We start from the raw sequence: 14,328 nt of genomic DNA on the forward strand, positions 1-14,328 counted from the left end.
TGTGAACTATAGGTTATAATAATAACTCATGCATCATATGATAATGAATGAATATTATTATAACTGTAGATTATATGCATGAATATCAATCAATGATGCAAACCATAGGACAAATGAATGAATACACATGATATGATAATTCAAGTATAGTATAACAACAAAACCCTATTCCCATATGCAATGGGGTAAGGGAGATAGGGTAATAGGCTGCCCCTAACGCCAGGTTGAGCAGCTTCCATGGAAGACATCCGACAGTTAGAAAATTAAAAATAAAGATAGAATGCAATGATGTATAAATAAATAAATAAATACATAGTTGAACAGTCTTCATATGCAGTCTTCATATGCGCGTCTGTAATGGGAAGTAATCCCTACAAATAAATCCTGCGTAAAAAATCTCTGTATATAGATAGAACATATAAATTAGAAGTCATAGAAATTACTACAAAGGCATTAAAAGGAAGACAGAGATGTTACACCTATGGTTGTGACCCGCACTACTCGACTACCTTGGTCTTAAGTCTCCATACTTTCCATTAGAGGTCATGTCCTCGGTAAGGACTAAATCCTTCAAATCAGATCTCAAGCAGTCTTCCCACTTCTGCCTTGGTCGTCTTCTCCTTCTGGCACCGTTGACTGTAATAGACTCTACCCTCCTGACCGCATCCAACGGTTGTCACCTAAGGACATGCCCAAACCACCATAGTCTTATCTACCTCAATTTTCAGATGCAGGCACCACCCCCAATGACATCCTAATTGCAGAGTTTGGTGTCATGTCCCACAAATTCCTACCACATGCCCATCGAAGAATTCTCATTTCTGCGGCCTCATCCTCCTTACGTGATCCTTCTGATTGCCCAACATTCTGATCCATACAACAACGTTGGTCTTATTGTCATTCTATAAAATTTTCACTTAAGTTTTAGAGAAACCTTCTTTTCACACAAAACTCTAGTAGCAGCCCTCCACTTTAGCCATCCTGCCTTTATACGATGTGTAACGTCATCATCTACACCCCATTTTTATGTATCATAGACCCTAGGTACTTGAAACAATCCTGAGGGGATAACATGTCATTCTATGCATACTTATACATCTTCATCGTTTTGGTTCCCACTGAAGTCGAACATAAATACTATGTTTTTTCAATATTGATCCTTAGATATTTTTCTTCCAAAGCAGTCTTCCAGGTAGCTAGTATACTATTTAGCTCGGTTTTTATTTCAGCAACTAGGACAATGTCATCAGGGAAAAGCATACATCATGGAACACCGTCTGGTGTCACACAAAGATTTCATCTATAATCAAGGCGAAGATGTAAGGGCTAAGAGCCGACCCTGGTGGAGTCTGATTTCCACTGGGAATGGCTTGGTGTCGCCAACTGTAGTCCTGACGTAAGTAGTAGATCTACAATACATATCATGAATCGCCTGTTCCAAGGTCTTCCAGATCGTATCGCGGGGAATGCTATCATACGCCTTCTCAAGGTCAATGAACTCTATGTGAAGATCTCTATTTTTTCCCTATATTTCTCCATAAGACGACGAAGTAGATAAATCACCTCCGTAGTAGACTGCCTGGCATAAACCCAAATTGGTTTTCCGAAACCTAGTAACCTGTCTTAACCTAGCCTCTATCACCCTTTCCCATAGCTTCATGGTATGGCTGAGTAGTTTAATACCTCTGAAGTTGCCACAACGTTGGAGATCTCCTTTATTCTTATAGATTGGTATCACGTAGACTCTCTCTACTCCTCTGGCATCTGGTTGTCTCTAAAATAATATTAAAGATATTGGTCAACCACTTAACTCCCTTCTCCTAGGGCCAACCACACAGTGATAGGAATTTGATCTGGACCGACAGTTTTGTCCCTCCCCATCTTTCTAAGAGCCATTTGACTTCCTCAAACCCAATTCTACTTGTAGGGCAGTCATTGGCGTAGTGTGATGGTCGGCTGACCCATCGACGGTACTATCTCTACAGGGAGAGGCACCGTCATTAAATAATCCAAAGAAGTAACTACCCCAAACCCTCTTAATATCATGATCTTTCACTAAAAGAACACCATTGTTGTCCTTAATAAAACTAATGCTACCTAGACCTTTTTCTTATTTTCACTGAATTTGCAAGCCTGAAGATGTTGTTTTGTCCTTCTTTGGTGTCCAATCTTATATTTCCTCGTATGCCATATCATTTGCTTTAGCCTGTTTTCTTGGCTTCCCGCTTGCTTCCTTGTATCTTTGTTTAGCTCTCAATTTTCTTCGTCATCATTGCATTGTAGAAACTCCTTGAAGCAAGTTTGCTTTGTCTCACCTTAGTTTGGACTTCGTTGTTCCACCACCACGATTCTTTATGTTCCTTAACCTTCCCTGTCGACAACCCAAGGGTGTTTTTGCCCACCTCTGATGGAATTTGCCATATATTTCCATAACATATCTATATTATTTGAGTTTGTAGTTCCAAAACATGTATTAGACAAAACCTTACTCCTAAAGTCATCAGCTGTCGCTCCATGTAAGTTCTTTCAAAGGATCCTAGGATTACCAAGTTTAGCCCTCCTATGAGTGCTCCGCCCGTGGCGTACGTGGAACACCAAAACCAACAATCTGTGTTGTGATGCACATGCCTCTTCAGGGAACACCTTACAGCCAATGCAAGCCATCGATCCCGATTCGAACCAGGATGTAGTCTATTTGGGTATAATGTGACCCGCTATGGAACGTGATCAAGTTCACATCTCTCTTATTAAAGAATGAGTTAGTGACCACCATATCGTGTGCAGTAGCAAATTCAAGCAACGTACGCCCCTCCTGTTCCTACTACCAAAACCGAAACCCATGAACACCGTTACCCGTCGGTTGCACTACCTATGGCCATTGAAGTCTCCTCCTATGAAAACTCTTTGGTCCTCCGGAATGCTCCTAAGAACATCATCTAACTGATCCCAGAAGCAACGTTTCTCCCCTCCCTAGGCCAACGTGTGGGGCGTACACTGAAAGGACATTCACCACTTCCGCTTCTATAATAACCTTAGTCATCATGATCCTATTCCGGTATCTACAAACTTCAACTACATTTTCCTTGAGCCTAGATGATACTAAGATACCCACCCTATTTCTAGCGTTATCTACGCCTGAATACCACAACTTGTACCCATTACACTCTCTGGCGCGAGCCTTTCCACTAGTCTCCTGAATAGATACAAAATCTATTTTCCTATTACTAAGTACGTCGGTCAGCTCCAGCAGCCTAGCATTTAATGTGCCTACATTCAACGAACAAACTCTAAGTCTAGTCTCCTTGACACCACTCTGTTGAGCCCTCCCCCTATACGCCCTATGGGATCTAAAAGAATGACATGACCTCAAAATAATCATCTATAGCCGAAGTTATGAGGAACTATGAAAAAGGAATCCAAAGAAGACAGAAGATGCACCAATAAAACGCTAGAGAATTGAGGGGTACTAAGAAGCCTAGTTGGTTACTTAATAGGATTTTAAGACAAATTAACACTATCTTACTTAACTTTAGGCCAACAACTAGAAACCAATGATTGGATTATATCTTACCTAAATATGTAAAGTAGATAAGATACATAGGTCATTTTTATCTTTGTATCCAAATCCGAACATGTCAAAATTTAACTTATTTAACCCCTAAGATCTATAACTTTTAAAATATCATTTGTTTAATAAATTTATAGCTACCATAAATAGACTAAAAATATAAGCCAAAAGAAATCAATCAAATGCTAACTCTAACAGGCAGATCTCACTAATAACATAGGATCATATTATTCAAAACCAAGAACCCGAGTTAAACTATCAAACGCTAACAAAATAGTAAGGGGGAAAAACAACTGAAGTTGTTGGAATATATATAAAAAGAAAGGCAGTTCAAACCTAGATAACAGTGAAGAACCCGAAGAAGAGATCCGCGAAGAACCCGATTTAGGTGAGACCCAAACCCAGTTAGAGATCCATGATGGTGAACAACACGATTTAGGTGAGACTCAAACCCAGGAAGAGATCCGTGAAGAACCTGTTTTCGGCTGAATCAAACTCTGCTTCCGTAGTGGAACAGAGAGAACAAAAACAACTGAAATTCTGAGAAATGAGAAACGGGGGAATGGAAGCTGATCTGCTCAGCGGCGGCACATTTTACAAGAAAAATAGGATTTGGGTATTTGTTTTTATGGCAGAAAATGAAGGATCTGAGTGAAGAAGAAGAAGAAGAAGAAATCTGAAAGCAGAACTAGAGGTTTATTTACATGGACGATATAAACTTTAGTCTTATATATTCAAGTATAGTCTAATATGCAAATGTAGGCTCATAATAATATATAGTGCATAAATGAGTAAATATAATATAAAGTATGGTAGAACTCCCTTATTTTGAGCTTGATGGATCTTCAATTATGGGAGTATGTCATGAAGAAAGTTGGTGCTGCACATCATATCTCAAGTTGAATCAAGTTAAAATTCAAATTTTATTAAAAATTAACCTGGTATAATAGACAGTTTATTTTATCGTTTAAAGACACAATATTATGATATAATAGTTATAACGGTCAATAATTACATATAAAAACTAGTTTGATATTAATTTAAAAATGGAAATTTGGGTAAAAATGAAGTCCCCGAATTTTTTAAATGTCTAAGGAGAAAGTGAAAATCTTACACCCAGAAATGTACCGGAAAAACAACATTAAGAAACTAACAAAAGAACCGCTTAAATCTCAAGCAAGCAAGGAACCCAGAACAGAAACAACTCAAGGCAGCTTTCGTACGAGGTAACTTAAAAAATGGTACGATATCGTTTGCTTCTTTTATCCCTTCTTTGATTGGTTTCGAGAGGACTGAAATTTTCGTTTTTTGTTTCTAAATTTCATCTGTTGTGTGTATATGTGTGTTTCAGTTCTCAATCGCAGCTATTAACGACGCCGATTCCAAAGGCCAATGGAAACCCTTAGCTCCTACTAAAGAAGCCCAGGCATGCCTCTTCTATTTCTTTTGAAATAAACATTATATGAATGCAATTAATCGATGTAAATCTTTTGTTTCAAAATTTTTTTTTCATTGTTGTCTCGTTTTTTTATATCTTATTTATGTTCATCTTGTCAATTTCAAGTTGACATCGCCAAGTTAAAAAATAAGTTTCTTTGCTGTTGTGATTCTGTAAATTTCTTTAGGTTGGTTGAACAATTTGAGGCCTTTCCCACTAAATAATGAAATTGGGGTTTTGTTTTTTTTTTTTTTTCAAAGAGTAAAATTCACCACTTTAATGATTTTTGCAGGAATTCCATCTACACAAGCTTACCATGATGGGCTTCTCAAGTTGCAAGTTAAAGACTACGAAAAGATCATACCTGTTAGAATCCGTTTTGAAAGATCCTCTTATTTCAAACGCTGAAGTAATTGTTTGTACCATGAAGAATATTTCATTGCAACAGCTTTATATTGTATCTAAGGATACAAAGCCACAGTCCCTAAATTTATTGGCTTGTAGTTTTATGTGAATTGTGTCTTCCGTATAGATTTCTATTAAGGTTCCTCATAAATATGCCAGTATCATTTCGTGCTTGGTGTGATTAAATGAATTTTATGTGATTTTGATTTATTGCTAATTGTAAGAAACAAATGTGTATGATATAACATCTAAATCTTGTAAGCATATATGTCAGTGTATTTCATTTTTTCTGTGCAGATTTTTGGTATTGAATAACCTTGCCACTGTTTTTCTTCAACAAAGTTCAAGTCATTATGAGAGTGCTTTGCGTTGTTATCTTCAAGCTGTAGAGATTGATAGCAAAGACTCGGTTGTCTGTAACCAGCTGGGAACTCTATCATGCTCAATGGGTTCATTGAGTATTTCACGTTGAGCTTTGAGCAGGGACTTTGTGCAGTCCTAATAATTGTGAGTATATATCTGCTTCAGTTGTTTCCCATGCTCGCTTCTTTTTCTGATGTCTTCCCTATTTACATGACATGCATATGGCAGGGAATTGCCATGGAGAAATTGTTGGAAGCTCTCATTGCCATTGGTGATGAAGTTGCATGCCTTTCTGTTGCTGAGTTGATTTAAGGCATTGGCCATCGCATTCATGGGCCTTGCATGTCAAAAATACTATTGAGGATCAGAATCAGCTCTTTTTGCTCTAGAGTAATAGATAAGCTGGAACCTAAACATGTTCGTCTTAAATTCCATGACAAGAGGAAAGCACCTGATGAGAATCTAGATGAAGGTACTGCACTTAAAGGTGAACCAGAACGTAGAACTGCTAATTGCAGAAGCTTCCTGGGCAGCTCTCATTGATGGACTGGGAATTTTACTTCCTCAGTGTCTATGGCTCTGAGGTTGGGACTGGAAATTCATACAGATGGGGGATGTTAGGTTAAGCATCCTGTTCCCTCCTAGTGTCGAGATTGAGATGGAGCCTGTGGAAAAGGAAGAGCCTACATTAGCTTCAAGTTGTGAAGGCATGCCTCCTGTGATTCTGGCTCTCAAAGGGCTAGTAACTTGAAAGAAAAATAATCAATTTTTTCAGAAGAACAACACAGGAGAGGCGGAGTACTCGTCTTGAAAGTCTTAGGAGCCGTAAACCCGACAAAAAGAATTAGATTTTACTGCTGGTAAGGACCTGGCCAAGATTGTGCTTCAATTACTTGAACCTTTTGTCATCAGTAAACCATAAGGAAAAGATTCTGATGATATTGATAATTGTTCTGTTCCCGTGTTGATCAAGCTAATTCCTTCGATAAGGAATGTCAAGATGTTGCTAATTTTGTAAGAGAAACTTCAAAAAATTATGGTGCTTACATATGGGTCATTTACTTTTGGAACATGCTGCAAGTAGACGCCTTATGTATCAAGATGCGTCAAATTCCTTGAGTTGGAGAAGCTTCTAAGGAATTGGGGGCAGGATAGGACTCGAGTGTAGTCTTTTTCTCGCTGAGTTGTATTACGACATTGAATCTTCTCCTTCCAACTCCTCCAATCTAGCTGAATTCTTATCAGAGGCTTCCTACTATCTTTGTAAAATAACGAATCAGTAGCTTTAGATCATCCATTTCAATCAACTTTTGCAAAGGAGAATTGTTTTTCATTAACAGTTTGCAAGGGACTGATGTAATATCACCTGATAGCCCTAGTTTTGAAAGTTCACATTTAGAGAGTTTCTTGCCATCCAACAAAAGTTCCTTTGGGCTCGCTACTTCTGGATGAGCGAACAGTTATCTGTTCGTGATGGGAAAAAGGCAAAAGCTTATGAAGAGTTCTGCATTTCCTTGTCACTTTTGGAAAAGAAGAAAATGCAAACAATTCTTCTATGGTGAAGTTGCCACATTGTAAGGAAAGAGTTAACGTAGAGAGGATTCTTAATGAAATAAATTGTTAAGGTTGATTCTTGTTGGATAAGAATTTAAGTGAGGTTATTGAGAAAGAGATGTATCTGGAATGTGTTCGCTTGCTCCTCTTCTTTTCTCTTCTGATTCTTTATCACCTTTACTGGCTGCTGACCCAAGGTGACGGTTTTACATCTGTTGAACTATCAGCATTGGATATGTTAAATAAAGCTTGTCAGAAGATAAAGCCAATGGATATGGAGATTGTTTAACTATATTTTGATATAACAATTAAAGAAAAATGTTTTTGGACTTGAATTGAATTTATTTAAAGTTTTAAAAAATAATTCGAAGTCCATTTATCTTGGAATTGAGCACAAAATGTTTTTCTGGACAATAAGTATCGATATTGTTCTTCAGTATCGATACCTCGTAAACAGTACCGATATTGTTCATATGGTACCATACCTTATAAGGGAAGTATCGATACTCACTAGTAGTATCGATACTACCAGCATTGCTCAAATTTCAGAATACAAAAACTGTACTGATACCCAAAGGGTACCAATACTACTTTACATAGTAGTATCGATATCATAGGCATAATATTGATATCATAAGGTCCCAACGGCCAGTAACGATTAGTTGATTTAAAATTAACAAAGGTAGTACTGATATTCCGTTTAGGAGTACCGATACCCTCTGTACTAGGCAACTTTATTTTGTAGAGAAAACATCCCCAAACGGCTCCAAATCATCCCCAACGGTTATAAACGGCCACGATTTCATTCAATATATAAATACAAGTTCAAGACATTGAAGAAGGGTTAGAACACATATCCAAGCAATCAAACACAAGAGAAGAGTTTTTCATTCCATTTTATTTTCTCTTGTAAATATTTTGTTTGTGAGCTTATTTTGTAACACTCTACCTTTAAAAGGTTTTATTTATTTATTTTCATCCCCAACGTTATAAACGGCCACGATTTCATTCCAATATATAAATACAAGTTCAAGACACTTGAAGAAGGGTTAGAACACATATCCAAGCAATCAAACACAAGAGAAGAGTTTTTCATTCCCATTTTATTTTCTCTTGTAAATATTTGTTCATGTGAGCTTTATTTTGTAAACACTCTACCTTTAAAAGGTTTTATTTATTTATTTCTTTTTACCTTTTGTAAAAGGGATTGGTTCTAGTTTAACCAAGTGAAAAACTAGGGAGTTTGTAAAGATTACTCCTGATCCTTGAAAAAAAAAAGAACAAATTAGTGGGTTTGTTGGAAAATCATTAGTTAGGAGCTAAGGTAGTGGAGGTAGACTTAGTTGAGAAGTCGAACCACTATAAATCCTAACAATATGATACCAAAGTATGTGTTTGAAAAAAAATCAATTTCTTAATTAAAAAATGGGGAGTTGAACATTTTCATACATTTTCCAACATTTGTTATCTTTATCATTAAATATTTTATTGATGGGGAGTTTTGCCAAAAACAATTTTTCAAAAGTTTTGTTATATAAAAAAGGGGGAGATTTTTAATGTAACACCCCAACCCTACCCGACCCGGATACGAGTCTGAGATGTCACATTGCTTTTTTAAAACAATATTCTTGTACAAAATGGTAGAAAATTTAAAACTTATATTAAGAAATACCATAATTTACATCAGTTTAATACAAATTTTACAAAATAATTAGAGTATATACAACTTAAACTTTTAATTACATGCCAACATTAACTTTCATAACAAAATAACCTACTGTTTAAGTTGCTTCTAATATGATATTTGCAGGAGTGATGTTATTCGAACTGCTTATCCTTGCTCGCCTAACTTCTTGGATCCTACGTGTGAAACACTCACACGCTAAGTCATCGACTTAGTGAGGCATAATATGTAATGATACTATGATGAGATGGTATAATGCTATATGTTCATTCAATGCAACTTACATAACCATGCATTTCACACATAAACTTATCATACTATCATCTGAATTCATAATTACATACTTAGAACTTAAGGTATATGAGTGCATTGAGGTTGTGCACAAATGTTGTCACCACAACTCTTATAAAATACACCAAAGTGTCATATATATATTCTAAATGACCAAATATGTGTTCCAAAGAACCACATATATGTTCCCAAAGATTACATATATGTCCCAAATGAGCACGTAAAGCCCTCGACTCTTGGCATGCCAATACCTAAAGCTCTCATCTACATAACATGAGTTTTTCACAATTCACATAGTTTATATCTCGTAGACATATAAGTTCATAACTTTTATCACATAGTTCATGTAAACTTACATATATATATCATATCATATAACATATTATATATATTTTGATAATTCAAGACCCTACCATTCATGAATAAGCTACTACTTATGCAATCATATACTATTTATGTCAGAAATAGACTTGTCACAAGTCTAATTTTCATGTTACACTATATCTATATATTCTACAAATGAGACTCACCTTAGCCTCACTATTTCAAGTCACACCTATATCTCTTGATCTTTTCATCGATCGATCTTAATCGTCAATTGTTCCGGAACTTGTTTACGCTCGGTTTCTACATAAATATGATTTCAAAACAATTATCAGAATCCTGAACCTCATGACTCAATCTTAATAACTTAAACTATTTACTGAACATAATTCATATTTTCCTTATTAAGTAGTATCGGTACCCTAAAGAACAATATCGATACTTCTCTTATAATGGTATCGATACCATACTCGAGTATCGATACCCAATTTCGATTCTGTAATCCATTTCCAAAAATGGTATCGATACATGCCTTATGGTATTGGTACCCATAGTATCGATACTACCACTTCCAGTATCGATACCTCACGAAGATATGTGTCTAAATTGGTCATATGTTATCGATATTGTTCATGCAGTATCGATACCTACACAACATTTTCACTTAATATGGCCTTGTAGTATAGGTACTTGTTTATTGAGTACCGATACTACCATCCCAGAACATACTCCCCACATATGAAAATTTATCAACATCTTACTTAGTTCTTCTATTTTAAACTCCCTTCTCGCCACTAAACCCAACTATAAGTACTTTAACTATTTTATCATTCTAACACCTTATCACCTTCAATATCTCATTCAAATTCTTGAAACTAAGAATTTTACTAAATTGTCAACATAATCCAAACTCAGTTCTAACACTTATTACTTCTTATTCAAACTTATGACAAGTCAAATCCAGCTTCCAAATTTATTTATCTCATCTTATTCAAATTTTTACTTGAAAACCCCTTACCTTCAATCCTCCATAACTTATTATCCTTTGGCTTTTAAACTATTTTAAACCTTCCTTAAGTTTTCCTAATTCCCAGAATCTAAAGCATACGTAATTTAAGAACCATTCAACTACAGAAGTTGTTACCTTACTTAGCAGCTCACGGAGGAGAAGAAGGAGAGAAGGATGAAAAATAGAGAAATTTCTATAGATAAATCCCCTAACTCTCTCTTTCCACGTGTTATAAGAATCCCATAGATGAATTTTAAATTCATTTCCTTGTTAAAAGACATTTTTCCCTTCTAGCTTTCCTTCTTTTGATATTAATCCTACACAAAATATTTTAATTAAGTCCCTTAACTTTTCAATTTATAATTTGGTTACTGAATTCTAAAATCTCACAATTTGGTCACTAACCCGATATTTGGGATGTTACAGTTAAACTATATTTTGATATAAAAATTAAGGCAAACTGTTTTTGGACTAGAATTGAATTTATTCAAAGTTTTCAAAAATAATTCAATGTCCATTTAACTTGGAATTGAGCAAAATTGTTTTTCTCGACAAGAAGTACCGATATTGTTCTTACAGTATCGATACCTCATGAGAAATACCGATATTGTTCATATGGTATCGATACCTTAGGTAAGGGAAGTATCGAATACTTACTTGGTAGTATCGATACTACCAACATTGCTCAAATTCCAGAATTCAAAAATGGTACTGATACCCAAAGGGGTATCGATACTACTTTACATAGTAGTATCGATACCATAGGCATAGTATCGATAGCATAAGGCCCCACGACTAGTTGATTTAAAATTAACAAAGGTAGAACTGATACTCCATTCAGGAGTATCGATACCCTCTATACTAGGCATCTTTATTTTGCAGAGAAAAATATCTCCAAACGGCTCCAAATCATCCCCAACAGCTATAAACGACCACAACTTCATTCAACATATAAATACAAGTTCAAGACACTTGAAGAAGGGTTAGAACACCTATCCAAGCAATCAAACACAAGAGAAGAGTTTTTCTCTTCTAAATGTTTTGTTCTTGTGAGCTTTATTTTGTAAACACCATACCTTTAATAGGTTTTATTTTTTTTACTTCTTTTTACCTTTTGTAAAGGTGATTGGTTCTAATTTAACCAAGTGAAAACTAGAGAGTTTGTAAAGGTTACTCTTGATCCTTGAAAAAAAAAAGAACAAATTAGTGGATTTTTTAGAAAATCCTTAGTGAGGAGCTAAGGTAGTGGAGGTAGACTTAGTTGAGAAGTCGAACCACTCTAAATCCTTGTGCATCATTTCTCTTATCTCTTTAAATCTCCTTACTCCCTAAAATTTCTCAAAAACCCAATTTACCCCTCTTTGCACATTTTCGGTTGTCAATCTAGCTTCCGCAAATCCTAACATATGTGTATTTGAATAGTCACACACGAAAGGTTCAAATACTCATGGCATTAGCTGGAATGGGTGAATATGTTGATTTTGGTAAAGGCTTTCATCAGAAGTCAGGATCAAAAATACATTATGGTCCGGAGATGATATCGAGTAACGGTTCAAGAAAGAACTAGAATCACTCGGTTACAGAGGAAGTGAAGGCGATTTTACAATGTGTCTCACAAGTGAAAGACTTCATTGATCGATTTGGAGACTATGTAAGTAATTTTTACCCGCAGAAATGCATCATTCTGTTTCTGACTCCATGATTAATATTCAAAGTAGAATATGATGCATCTTGACTTTATGTTTGTTATGGCTACATAGTGGCACTGGTTTAGTTAGCATATTTAGTGATATTTGATCACTGCTTTTGGCAATCATGTACAACATTGCAAAAGATTTCCTTTGTAAAAAACTTCTATGCCAGCAACTTTTGATCAACTCGAACAAAAGCAAAGTAATTGCTTTTTACAAGCTTCAACATCTTGACCCTTCCATAACTGTTAAAACCCAAGTAAACTTTATAGATGCTTTTACGAAGAGGAAATTAGTAATTCCCTCATTGATCTACTGAATATTATTTTTCCTCACGGCATTTGTTTCCACGCCTCTATATATATTAAAATTTGTTTTGACTTCTCTTCTTAGGTCGAATTAATTGTGGCAATTCATGACTTGCTCGCCGAATATGGGCTTTACTGTGTAGGCGAGGGCAAGGAAGGGGAAGAAGCAACATTTCTTAAATTTGCAGTAAAGCATCTATTGGCCTTGGACATGAAGCTAAAATCCAGTTTTAACTCTTCAAACGGGGAGATGAGTACAGATGACAGGTTGCCGACCTGTGATAATGATTCCAAAACTTCAGAAAATGAAATAAGCTCGGACAGGAAATTTGAAAAAATGTGGTGCTCAAAATTTAGAATCCATTACTCCAATCAAGGATGATATTTGAGGATTACTTCTAAAGTATCTCCATATTCGTTTGGCCAAGAGAGAGACAATGCAATAGCACTTCAAAAGTAAGGTAGTAATGTTGACAAAACCAACCTAGGAGTAAATGTTCAACTTGATGAATGTGCCAATGAGCTTACCGCAGATGAAATGGAGGAATTTGAGTTAATGATAGATAATTCTTTGGATCAGTGCTTTTTCTGCTTATATGGTCTTAATCTTAGATCTGATTCATCATATGACGATGAACTGGTTATGCACAAAAATGTTAGTCGTGGTGATTTTCAGACCATGGAACAATGTGTCGATGTTTTCCAATACCTTCTTCCCTCTGCCAAGGCTTCTTCTGTGAGTAGTTTCTATCTTCACAAACTCATTCACACTAAGAAATATGTGTGTATGTATATATATATAGGTTATGCGATAGTTTATCATGTACATAATACTAACTCTTAGAAAGTTATATAGATAAGGATAACTACTAGGTAGTTTAGTTCTAACAAAAGGCTTACTCCTAAACAATGTATAAAGCAAGTTGTACTTAGTCCATGAATAATATACGATTGAGAATTTTTCCTTCTCTTTTAAGAATCCTCATTATCAACATGGTATCAGTTTAGGTTAGTGATCCTTCTACCCTAACCATAACCCTAGTCAACCATGACTTCCGTTTTTTCTTTATCGAAGGCTACCTCAGAACTCCTTGTTCATCCGTCCCATTCAACCCTAACTGATGTATCCTATGCATCTATAACTTGTCACTGATTGAATATTCAACCTTTATATCTCTTGATCCCAGTTTGTCTACCTTATATCACCGGACGACACAAACAACACTACCTTTTAGAGACCACACCAGTTCCTGCTATGATAGACCCTAAATATTCGACCTGGCTCAATGAAAATACCATGATTATGTCATGGCTAATTAACTCCATGATTACTAAAGTATGAGAGAACTTTATGTTGTACGAAACAACCGTTGAAATTTAGAGTGCTGCAAAGGCTACATATTTGAATATGGAAAGTTTCGTTGCACTATTTGGATTGAGTGCCAACTTGCTAATCTCAAACAGACATCATTATACTAAGCATTTTACTCTATTATCATGACTGTGGCAGCAACTAGATTTGTTTGAATCTCATGAATGGTGATGTGTAGACGATGTTCGATTGTTCAAAAAGATTGTTGAACAACGTTGGATATTTCAATTTTTGTCTGGTTTGTATCAGGATCTTGATGAGTTTCGAGAATGAGTATTGGGGTTTAAACCTCTTCCATTAATCCTGGAAGTTTTTGTTGAA

The 14,328-nt window shown here is 35.7% G+C and overlaps 1 pseudogene; it reads left to right on the forward strand.

The window, feature by feature from the left end:
* The first annotated feature begins 4,702 nt into the window (after window positions 1-4,702).
* Window positions 4,703-12,203, forward strand: LOC120173510 (annotated as a pseudogene).
* The last annotated feature ends 2,125 nt before the right edge of the window (window positions 12,204-14,328 follow it).

The sequence above is a fragment of the Hibiscus syriacus genome, unplaced genomic scaffold (genome assembly GCF_006381635.1).
Source record: "Hibiscus syriacus cultivar Baekdansim isolate YM2019G1 unplaced genomic scaffold, ASM638163v2 tig00111954_pilon, whole genome shotgun sequence".
NCBI classification, from domain to species: Eukaryota; Viridiplantae; Streptophyta; class Magnoliopsida; order Malvales; family Malvaceae; genus Hibiscus; species Hibiscus syriacus.